This window comes from Mauremys mutica, chromosome 8, assembly GCF_020497125.1.
Source record: "Mauremys mutica isolate MM-2020 ecotype Southern chromosome 8, ASM2049712v1, whole genome shotgun sequence".
Lineage (NCBI taxonomy): Eukaryota > Metazoa > Chordata > Testudines > Geoemydidae > Mauremys > Mauremys mutica.
The window spans coordinates 101,841,981-101,854,107 of NC_059079.1; the positions used below are offsets into that span (position 1 = coordinate 101,841,981).

At 44.4% G+C, this 12,127-nt stretch overlaps 1 long non-coding RNA gene across 1 annotated transcript in view; it reads right to left on the reverse strand.

Moving 5' to 3' along the window:
• Nucleotides 1–264: 264 nt before the first annotated feature.
• Nucleotides 265–12,127, reverse strand: part of LOC123376273 — a 63,337-nt gene continuing 51,474 nt past the window's right edge. Inside the window, exons 3-4 of the long non-coding RNA XR_006581738.1 lie at nt 1,905–1,984; nt 265–1,493 (exon numbers count right to left, since the gene is read on the reverse strand). This is a non-coding gene — a long non-coding RNA (uncharacterized LOC123376273). The remainder of the gene's footprint in view (nt 1,494–1,904; nt 1,985–12,127) is intronic.

A 12,127-nucleotide genomic window follows, 5' to 3' on the forward strand; every position in this document is an offset into this window, starting at 1 on the left:
AACTTGATTCTCAAAAAATCAAGTCAGAAAAAAATCCTCTACCATTATTATTTCACTCTTTAAACAAGACCAAAATTTACACAGCATTGCCCTTACAAGCTTAAATGCTGCAACCTTTTTCTTTGCACGAGGGAAGATTACTTACAAGGAGCCTCTACTATGATCTGATTCTGATTTAGAGAAATGACAAAATTCATGGCAAGTCCTGGAATCTGCTTCCACAATGCTTTATTGCTTCCAAGATGTGGCGTTCATTGCTCCTTGCAATGTACAGAATCATACATTAACAGTATACCCGTCACACAAGTACTACAGAATTTCCACTTTCACCCCAGGTGCTGCTGTTATTAGAGTGCCAAGTGACATATCAATTTATACAGAAGCCTCCAGCTCATTTTGCTGAGTAAATATAGTCTTGTAAGCAAAATGAATTTATCCCCAGTTTTCCAGCCAACATGCCTTACTTTCCAATGAGTGCAGTGCACGGGGCACTGTTACGGCACATGCATTTAGTATGATTAGCCATTGCATCGGCGGTAGGGAGAAGAATAAATTAAAGCATTGGTTACGCACTTGCAAAATTATGCTCACTTATTCTTCAACTAGATGTTTCATGCTGTATCTGTTTTTCCTCTCTCAACCTTCCCTCTAGGTGGACTATTAGGTGACTCTCGGGTGAAATAGGATTAAGCCAGTCAATGACAAAACTCCCATTGACTTCAATGAGGCCAGTTTCTCACCCTGGGAGAGAGATTCGGGCCCCAGTTCCAGTGCTGCAGAGCAGCTGGGAAGCCAATTTAACCAGCTACCTGGAGATTCCCCCCTGGAGGTGAATCCCTGGCTGACACAGCTTCTACACTGGTTCTAAGCCATGGCCCTTCTAGTCCTTGGCACCGATAGTGTAATCAGGGCATGCCTGCACACCAGCTGCTTGAATAGCTCCTCTGGGCCATGGGCAGCCAGGCATAAGTTACAGTAGCCTTTGGGCTGGGAACCAGACTAGCCCCAAGACTGGGAAAATCGGCTGTGTCCTGCTGCACCCGCCATCTGGTTTTGGATTCTAAAAGTCATCCAGGTGCCCCCAACTCTGAAATCCAAGGGAGCCGAGGGTGCGCCTCACCTTGGAGGAGTCAGCGCTTAGTGAGATCCTATTGCTCTCCTCAGACCACAGATCCTCAGGATTCAAGAACTGGACAATAATACATCCCTGGATCCTTCTGTTGACGTGAGCTACTAGACTCCCACCGGTACCCTACCGCAGTCCAGCTCTAATCACCAGGCCCAACTCCCTCTTTAGGTACGTCTCACCATCTCCCATCTGTATGAAGTGTCTCTTTCTGGATCACAGTATCGTGAGTCCCAGGCTGACCAAAAAGCATTTATGTGATGGGTTCTTTATACCTTTCTAATCCAGGCTCAAATTCATTATCTAGTATCATGAGAGAAAACCCCACCTTTCATGTCAATATGGATGTAATGCAGCCAAGAAAGCCCTGTTAAAAGAAAAAGAAAAAAAAAAGCAGGGTGGGGGATTTTTTTAATCCTTTTCTCCTACACCATTTTAAACAGGATGAGCATGAAAGTGTAAGTGGACACATATGGACACAGGTTGATGCTTCATGCTAGTAAAGGTTCAAAAATAATCTTCCTGCAATTCACAGTTAAACTGACTCATTCGCTGGAATGCCCGTAGCATTATCAAGATGTGAACAGGAACACGACACCAACGCCCATTTATCAAGGAAGGGGCAATAAACGATGGCTAATTGTCCTTTTCATTTTTGCTTCTGTGTTTAGAAATGCCTTGTAAATATTTTTCCTTGGGCAAACGATTTAATCCATAAATGGAGAAGTTAAAATCAAAGTATACTGTGTGCCTGCCCTCTTTGACATAATATACCAACCTCGTTTATTCCAGTCTGATCCTTCCCTCTCTGACCGAGAGTTATGTTCTCAGGGTTTTTTGAAATAAACTAGCACCTTTCTGAAAAACAAAACAAAGGGTTTATTTTCAAAAATACTGCAACCAACCTCTGGGACTGAGACCATACTTATCAGGCTGGCCAGCAAACAGCCACTGATTATAACAGCTTTGGTCATTGCTGTGCGGGGCTGAATTTGAACTGGCATCCTACAGGTAAGACACTCCAGAGCGCCTTAACAACTCCCTGAGCCACCCCCGCCTCACAAAGTAAGTCACACACACATACAGGTTTGGTACATTAATAAGCAGCCTCCAAAAAGTTGCTGTCTTAGGACTTCTCTTTACCCTCCACCCTGTAAGCTACTCGGCTATGGGTGGACAGAGGAGAACTCAGCTTTAACAACATGGTTAAGTAACAAGTTTTTTTTTTCCTTTCTATCGCTTATCTCCTTTTCATCTCTCATGTCTGCTTTTAATTCCCCTTTCTTGCTACGCTTCCTACATGTTTACTTTCTTCAGGGTCTGTCTAGGCTCCATATTGGAATTATGCCAGGGTTGATCCCCATTAGGTCAAAAAATGAATTCTGTACCTCCTAGCAAGGGGAGGGTCACCGCTCCTAGGTCTAGCTGTTGAATTCCAACTCTGCTTTTTAAGCTCTACCTAGACTAGAGAGGCCAGGGAGATGTAAAACAGAAACAGCAAGTTTAGTTGCCACATTTCCAAACCCACCTAGTTCCAACAATAACAACCTGCTCTTATAAATGGAAAGTCATGGTAGCACAGTGCATTCTGGAGAGTTAATACAGCAAACACCTACTGCTGTATTAGGGAATTATTTACAGTGTCCCAGTCTTCTAAGTGTTTCAGTAATTTTGTTTAATGAACCTCAGCCCTCTGAACATTGCAGATGGACACAGCATACGTGTGTCCTCTTAAGCATTTATTTGGTTGGCCATCTGGATGGAAAAGCCAGTATCATTCTAAGGATTAGCAGCGTTTTCAAGAGCTGTTGATACAGTAGATGGGAATTTATACAAGATGTAGCATTGCTGTTTCAGGAATGCTCCCTAAAACCTCTCAGTAAACATCTCAAAGACAGCAATTATCTTCATCGAGCTATGAATCTCTGCAGCATGTCAAAACACTTGCCCTTCCTAATCACAGCCAACCGCCAGTTCTTTAATTATTTAGTGACATGAAGGATGCTAAGATAATCAGAGCATGCAAACACTTACTGTAGCAGGGATTGGGGTAAATATGTATTTTAAGTATGGAACATGATGGTAGACATTTTAAAAAAACAACAACATCTTTTGTCTCTTTACTGCCTCCCATTCGGCAAGTTCATGGTTCACCTCAGTGATCCGCAAACTTTTTCCATTGCGCCCCCCTTTACCCATAAGGGAACCTGTCTGCAACTATGTCTCCCCCACACACACGCACACACACACAAACCGGGGCCAGGAGTGGAGCTGCAGCCAGGGTGGGGAGCAGGGCAGGGGGCATGGCATGATGACCGAGGCCAAGAGCAGGACCGCAGCTGGGGACAGAGCACGGATGGGTGGGGCTCCCTCCCTACATCCCATGGGCACACCCCACACTTTGAGAACCACTGGTTTACCCTGTCTGTGCTCTCAAGGGAGTAAGGGGGTATAAGGGCTATCTGCATGGTGTGGGTGTGGGTCACTACTCTCCCTCCCATGCAGGTCTGATGGCAGTAAGTGGGAAGGGGCGAGGCCTTAATTCAACCCCCCCCCCCACGCCACACCCCAAGGAACCTACCAGACCATCTGAGCCAGCACAGCAGGGGTAGTAACGTGATCTTGGTATAGGCCTGTAGCAGATTGCTCTCAGCAGGGGCAATCCCTCACCAAGAGGGATTTGAGACGCTGATGCCTGGTCGGCACATAAAAATAGATCCACCTAGCTACTCTGCTCAGGGGTGTGAACAATTCACACCCACGGGCACCACAGTTAAGCCAGTCTAACCCGCAGTGCAGTCACAGAAGGTCTGTGGAAGAATTCTTCTGTGGACCTAGCTACTGCCCCTTGGGGAGGTGGATTACTTACAGTGATGGAAAAACCCCTTCCATCAAGGCAGGAAGCATCTATGCTACCAGTAGGGTGACCGGATATCCCCATTTTATAGGGACAGTCCCGATATTTGTGGCTTTGTCTTATATAGGCACCTATTACGTCCCCGTCCCCCCCCCCCAATCCCCTGTCCTGATTTTTCACACTTGCTTTCTGGTCACCCTAGCTACCAGCACGGCAACTCTGTGGCTGCAGTGGCCATAGTGTAGATATGGCCTCAGTCACATTTTCCTCCCTCCTGATGCCCTCCTTGCACCGGGGTGGGGGGAGGGGAAGGGGGGGAGGAGGGAGGAAGAGGATAAGTACACACCCTTCATATTTTACAGCAATCACCAGAATTCAGCACCAAACCGGAATGTCAAGGCCCAACTTGCTGAAGACATTTTGATTCTAAGGAACTGCAGATTATTCACGATTTTATTACATTGGATCAGGATCTTAATTTCCTAAGCCCACTGAAGGCAGAGAAATTCCTTCCACTGGATCAGGTCCCTGAAGGCTTGTCTTTATAGAATGGTTTGCACCTCTTATACATCATTTACTGCTCTCAGCTACATTGGTGCAAATCCTCACTAACACTGAGACCCAATTATTTACACCTCTGTTGCTGAGATTTGGTCCTGTTTGTCAGACTACTCATTTGTAGAGGGAGATATTGTAATCATTCCCTAATTGCATAAGCAAGAGACCATTAAACCAGCGTAGCAAAAGTTGTTATAACTATTCACTTAGATACATTTTGCTGTTATATTACTGCCTTTAAAGAGTACTGATAACTAAGAGCTCAACACAATTCACATGGATGCCATTGGAAGACTTCCTCTTGACTTCAGTAGGCATTGAATGTGGTTGCATCATGCTACAGGCAGAGCCATCCCTTGGGTATGGTGAATCGGGGTGAACACTCCAGGCCCCGTGCTTTGTGCATGTCGTGCAAGGGGCTCTAGGCTGGCCCAGGAGGGTAGTGTTAGGGGTGCCTGGGAGGCCAGGCCAGCCCAGGGGGTGGGGTTAAGGGTTTGGGGGGGCCAGACCAGCCCAGGGAGTTAGCGGGGAGCCTGGTGCCAGCAACGGGGGTCGGGCCCGCACTCACTGGCAGGAAGTGAGCGTTGTATTTCTTTTTCTTGCTTGGCATTGCGGGGCTCGTGCTCAGTCTCCGGCAGCAGCAACCCCCGCCCGCCCCGACTCCACCCCGGCGTCACCTGCTAACACGCCAGCATCCTAGTGCCACCAGAACACGCTAGTGCAAGGCTGACCCCATCCATTGCCCTTCTGCCCTGGACTCCTCCCTTTTCTGAGATGCCCCCCAGCACAGGGGGCCCCATTGCACCTAGCACGGGTGCCACCCTGTGACTCTCCATCGTCCCTCGCCCCCCAGCACTGGTGTCCCCTGCCCACACCAGATTTCACCTATATAAAAAATGTTAATTGGGGCCCACACAGGCTGATTTGTCCTGGGCCCTGCTGTAACATTCCCCTCTGGTGTTATTCAGACCGGTGATCCGCGAGGTCACGCCAATCCTTGACTCTAGGAGCCAGCCTTACCCTGCACTGCTGTGAGAACCCCCCACTCCCAGGCTGTTCACACACAGCCTCTAGCATGTGAGCTGCTCCTTGGATTGTGCAACCGAATGACACTAGCCAATATCTCCAATCCCAGACACAACCCTAGGAACTTCTGTCTTGCAGACGCTGCAAGCTCATATGAGTTCGTCAATTTAACAAAAGAAATTGATATGCACCAGGCTTGTTATCTGAAGGGGAGTCTCTGACATGCTTCAAACCAAATGCAGTGCTTCAAGTAGAACAGACAAACAGATTTATTAACTATAAAGATATCACTTAAAATCTAAGCATAAGTCAAACAAGTCAGATTTAGTCAAATAAAATAAAAGCAAAATGCATTCTAAGCTGATCTTAACACTCTCAATACCCTTACAAACTTAGATGCTTCTCACCCCTGTCGTTTGGTGGGGTGGCTGCAGATGTAGGTGGAAGAGAGAGGAAGAGCATGGCAAAACGACTCTTCCTTTTATCATGTCCTCTCCTCCCTCTTGGTTTTGCCCCCCGCCCCTCCAGAGTCAGGTGAGCATGAGTCTCTCCAAGCAAGTTTGAGCAATTGCCCCGGTGTGGCCTCGTGCAGGTGAGTCATTGCATTGTAGCTCCCTTGCTGGACAATGACTGTTAATGGGTTGTTTGACACCCGTCCCGGGCACTGGTTACTTTCCTTGCTGTTGCCTCCGGGAAGCTAATGTCTGGCTGATTCCCTCAGTGCACTGCATGTTTTAGTAACAAACATACTACACAATTCTCATAACTTCATATGCAGTAATGATGTACATCTATGGATAGAGAAATGACTTTCAGCAGATCAGACCCTTTCCCCGATACATATAAAGCATGCTTTATAAGGTAAGATCATGATTATATGAAAATGAGGAATATGGGGGTTACAGCACACTCCCCCAAGGTATAGACTGTCATACCCGCACCTCCCTAGGGACGGCCCTGGCTACAGGCTTGCATATTAGTTCCTTGCAGTGAATCACGTTATCAGATCAAATCCTATTACGATAGAACTCTACCTGAGCAATGGTTGACAAGAAAGAGATAGTTTCTTAAAATAACCAAGGAATCTATTAGTGTCACCCACACAAGATTCTCTGAGTTCTAACAAACATTTGTGTTCAAATAATCAATCTCTGGAAGGTTAGACACAACATTTAGGTTTTGTTTAAAACTCTTAAAGTGCATTTTATGAAATTAAAATATGTTTGGATTAAAAACGAGTGAAAAGAAGTTCTATTATTTTACCCGGTAGTATCAACTGCACTGCGTGGGCTGCACTGCAATTGCAAGAACACTATAATGAAAAACCGACTAGTGACTCACTGACATTTGCTGGTTTGCTTGAAGTACGCACACTTCACACAGCTCTGCTGACTTTTTATTATTGTGATCCAATATTAAATAGAGCGAAGGAACATTAAAGGTGCCAGTTTCTGTATTTCTTCATTCCCTCATGCTGGTACTCAAGTTGATCACTTGTTTAATTAGTTGTCCTATGTGTTCCCATTAAACTTAGATGGAAATCTAAGGTTTCCTTTGCTTACACATACACATAATGCTCATAGTCCAATCATTAGGAGTAGAGATTTGTAGCTATTGGTCCTGATTATTTTATTGCTAAGAGTCTTGAGGGTAGATGTCGGTATGGGAATGATGAGGGAGAACTTAAGTACCTGAATGGAATAAGAAGTGGATTGCTAATATCAAGGTGCCCAGACCACAAGTGGAAATCTTCATTCAAATAGCACTTTTTAATACAATCAAAATAATAAAAAAAACTTAAGCAACACGTAATAGCTTTTTGGATCAGAGCTGTTACCATGAAAGGGTTAAAGTATATATTAAAACAAGCAGACTTGCTACAGCAATCAGGCATGCAAAACAATGTATTCACAAGTTGCTTTGACACATCGGTGTCCTTCATTTTCACAAGCTGAGGTTATTTTTTTTGAAACACAGCTCCCATCTTCTGTGGCCTCCTAAGCTATGTAAACTCTCACTTGTACTTTACTACTTCTTAAGTGTACAGAAGAAAAATAAACGGGCCAGGGAATCGTATCAAATACATGGGGATAAAAGAGGTGAGAAGCATAACAAATCTATTTGACGTGAGCTGTCAGAAACAAAGAATCACTAATAGGCAGGGGTTTTGTCATAACTATTTGTGCTCTTTGCCTGCTCTCTTTCTCCCGTGTGTTCATATAACCTGAGCTCACATCAGTGAATGTCTGGTAGACAGTGTCCCTCAGAGACCTTTCTTGGAAATGAACTGTTATCCTAGCTAACCGATACTGTAAGCCTGGAACAATACAAATAATTAAAGAGTACTCTTTGTTTCACAGCAGGTGATGAGGACACACCATAAAATAATAGGTTATAAAGATTTCACTTTGATAGAACTTCTAAAAAAATTTGTAACGGGAGAATGAGAATCAAACTTTTTTTTTAAAACAAGCAAGTAGAAAGATTCTTTATTGCACACATTATTTAATTTCTTGTGGGCCCATTTTGGCAGCCTGCTCTCACATGGAATGACCGAACTGGATTAAAGCAGAGGTAACATGATTACAGATTCAGAGCTGTTAGCTGTCAGTTAAAAAGAGAAAAGTACTTTACAAACCTTCAAGATTAAAAAGAAAAGCAGGAAAATGTGACTGGAATATAACTGACACAGTGACGCCTGCCTGAGTCTGCTGAGAGCCTGAAACTATAGCCCAGAGAAATTAACTACAAGACCTACTACTCTAGGATTCCCTCAACACCACTCCAGTAGGGGCCTGTGTGTGTGGTTGCAGAAGAGTGAAACAGTCACAGCCATGGTCTGCCCACCCAAAAAGACTCATTATGGCTGCTAGGCTAAGTACTGGGGCTCTCCTGATGCCATCCCCACCTCTCTAAGTGTGGGGAAAGAAGGGACCCTTGCTGCCACCCTTAGTGCTGCTAATGGCAAGAAGGGACCTGCTTCCTAAAGAAGAGGGCTTTGCACCTGCTGACCACTCCCACTGTGTATCTACGTATGGGCCAGGTGCAGTCTAGCCCTGTCAGGTGAACAAGCAAGGCTGGGCACTTCCTCATCTTGGCTTCTTCTTTCTTGCTAAGGAATATTATGCAAAGAATTCAGCCACAGAGCCCTGCAGAGATATGGTGCACACACTTGTAAAATGTGTATACTCGTGATGAGTTGTGTCCTATGGATCAATTGAAAAAAAGAGTGTCGTTACCTAAGTAACTGTTGTATTACACAGGCCACATGAAAATGGAAAGTGCTATACAAATAATAATAATAATTAAAAAATCACTGCTTCTGCAACAGATGTCTTAGCTTTTTCTGTTTTTGTTTTTTTTAAAAAAAGGTTCTTCCATCTTGCCAGTTTTCAACATTTTATTAATTAGTGATAGGAGGAGATGTGAGAGCACTGTAGATGGAGTGCAGGGGCTGAACCCCTGGAGACAGAAAGAAAGGAAACAAAATGGAATCACTTATTACATAGCCCAACATCCACAGTCAAGAGCCCAAGAGGTGATGGTCTGCTCCTGTGTGGAAGGCCAGCACAAGGGCTATGTTCCAGCTAGGTCTCACTGAAGCCCTGAGGAGTCCTTTGCATCTGTGTTTAGCTATTTACAAGCTATGAGTCTTAATGAAATGGGCCAGATCTTGCAGTCCTTATTCTGGTAAAATATCAGTGCAATTATTGCCTAAGGACTTCAACCTTCATGTCTTCCTTCAGTGTCTCACACTTCCTTCTTCTCTGTCTTCCTCATGGTCTTTGTCCCGTGACTATTATTTCTTGCACTCTCTGACCAACATGTCCCACATCTCGTCATCTCACATGATCCAACCCTCAGTCAATACCCCATCAGCTTTTTCATGATGGGGACCTTGACGTTGTGCAGTCTATATGGTTTTATAAAAAAATTAATAAGTGAATATAATGTAACTGAGATATGCTTTATGCAAAAGGTCTTTTGTAAGGTATTATTACAAAGCTTATAATTTACTGAGTGTAATTATTTTATTTGTATAAATGTACCACTTTTGTATTTGAAACTAGAAATATGAAATATAACTTTGAGGGCCTATTGTAATTATGTGAAGTGTGGGCCATTAATGGTGGTTTGGAATTTTGATGACTTTCATTAACTAGGGCCATTGTTTGCAAATAGCTGTGTTCTACCTGTAAGTTTTTTTGTATACGTGTGTGCTGGCAAGTGGGTAATGAAGTTTTGCAGTGACGTGATCATGTCACCTGAACTGGAATTCATCTTTAACCTGGTGTTTTTTCATTGGGAAGGAGGGGGTGGGAACTCAGAGAGGGACAAAAGAATTCCCACTTTCTGAAAAAGATATATAAAGGGGTGAAAGAACAAAGGGAGAGAGGAGAGCCATCATGAAGAATCCCCTAGCTACCACCTAAGCTGGAACAAGAGCTGTACCAGGGGAAAGAATTGTGCCCAGACCTGGAAGGTGCCCAGTCTAAGGAAAAAACTTACTGAAGCATCTCTGAGGGTGAGATTATCTGTATTCAGTTTGATTAGACACAGATTTGCGCATTTTATTTTATTTTGCTTGGTGACTTACTTTGTTCTGTCTGTCACTACTTGGAACCACTTAAATCCTACTTTCTGTATTTAATAAAATCACTTTTTGCTTATTAATTAACTCAGAGTGTGTATTAATACCTGGGGGAGCAAACAACTGTGCATCGCTCTCTATCAGTGTTATAGAGGGTGAACAATTTATGAGTTTACCCTGCATAAGCTTTATACAGGGTAAAACAGATTTATTTGGGTTTAGACCCCTTGGGGAGTTGGGCATCTGAGTGCTAAAGACAAGCACACTTCTGCGAGCTGCTTCCAGGTCAACCTGCAGCTTTGGGGCAGGTAATTCAGACCCTGGGTCTGTGTTGGAGCAGATGTGAGTGTCTGGCTCAGCAGATGTGAGTGTCTGGCTCCAGGGTGCTGGAGTCCTGAGCTGGCAGAAAAAACAGGAGCAGAGGTAGTCTTGGCACATCAGTTGGCAGCTCCCAGGGGGGGTTCTGTGATCCAGCCCATCTCAGGGACATTGTGACTTGTACTGTTTCATTGCAAAGCCGGAGGGCCATGGATCACCGTTCACATCGCACTTCCCGTCAGTACCCGGCCCAAGCCGGGGAAGCTAATGATCCAACCAGCAGATCAAATTCGGTGATGAATCCTGGTCACGTGCCAACCGGAGGCATGTTAGGCTATGTAATCTTCTTAGCATATGCGCATCAGCTCTCATCTTACCCAGTGTCCACCTGAGCATTGTCATTTCAGCAGTGTGAAGCTGTTGCTGTTCTCCTTACTGGCCAGCATTCCAACCCATATGTCAAGACTGGCCTAATCAGGGTCTTATTCACTTTGTTCTTTTGTTTACTTGGCATGTTGTCTGGTTATCATAGAGAATTCCCATCAGACTCTCTATTTGCATCAAGTGCTCTTCATGCGGCTCAACACTGCACCAAGGTGTCTGGTTTTACTGGCTTCTCATTCTCCCTCTCAACAAAGCATCTCATGTATTTCATCTTTGGTTGCTGACTCAAACCATTTTCTTCTAATGCAGCCGTCCATCATTGTAGATCCTTTTCCAGCTCCTATGTATCTTCACCGCCACAACACAATGTTATCAGCAAAAAGCATGCTCCATGGAGTCTTTCCTTCAATCTTGTGTCAACGTGTCCATTACAAACACAAACAGAAATGGGCTTAAGACTGATCCTTGATGAAGATCTACCCTCACAGTGCAGCTGCAACTGCTTCTCACTGATGCTGTGCTGCCCTCGCACTTGTCCATGATAGTCTGAACAGGTCTCCAGAAGACTGTGTAACCATCAGGCACCATCATATCAATTCTCTAGAAACTCTGTCATAAGGCTTCTCTAATTTGTTGCATTTGTCCCTGTACTTCCCCTGCAATATTTGGGCTGCAAATGCTGTGTCCATTGCTGACCTTCGAGGCATATTGGTTGTTGATTACTTGATGTTCCATTTCCTCAAAAGTCTTTTCTCAATAATTCTTTCCAACTATTTCATTGTGTGACTCGTTAACATGATGGATCAGTAATTAAATTCTTGCACATCCCCTTTATGCTTGAAGATAAAGACCAATGTGCTCTTCCTCCACACAGGCCTTTTTGCAGTTTGGAAGATTAAGTTAAAGAAGTTCATCATCTCCACTTCTTCGTGGCCTAACACTTTAAATGGCTCCATTCTTATACCATCCAGTCCCACTGGCTTCCCACCTTTCTTCATCTTTAGTGCTGTCTGAGTCTCCACTGCAGTGATGGGCCTTGTGAGGTTGTTGCCTGTGCACACTTCCCTCAGTTTCCTCGTATTCTCTTCATTGAGCAGTTTCTCATAAAACTGCTGCCACCTCAATGATTTTGCTGTCTTCCACCAGTACTCTTCCGTTTTCGTCTTTGACACACTTCATAGCCTGATCCTTGCTAATCTGTATATTCCTCATTCCTTCCTTTTAAGGAGTACTTCATATAGAAGGCTTTAAAAGTGCTTGACCCTTG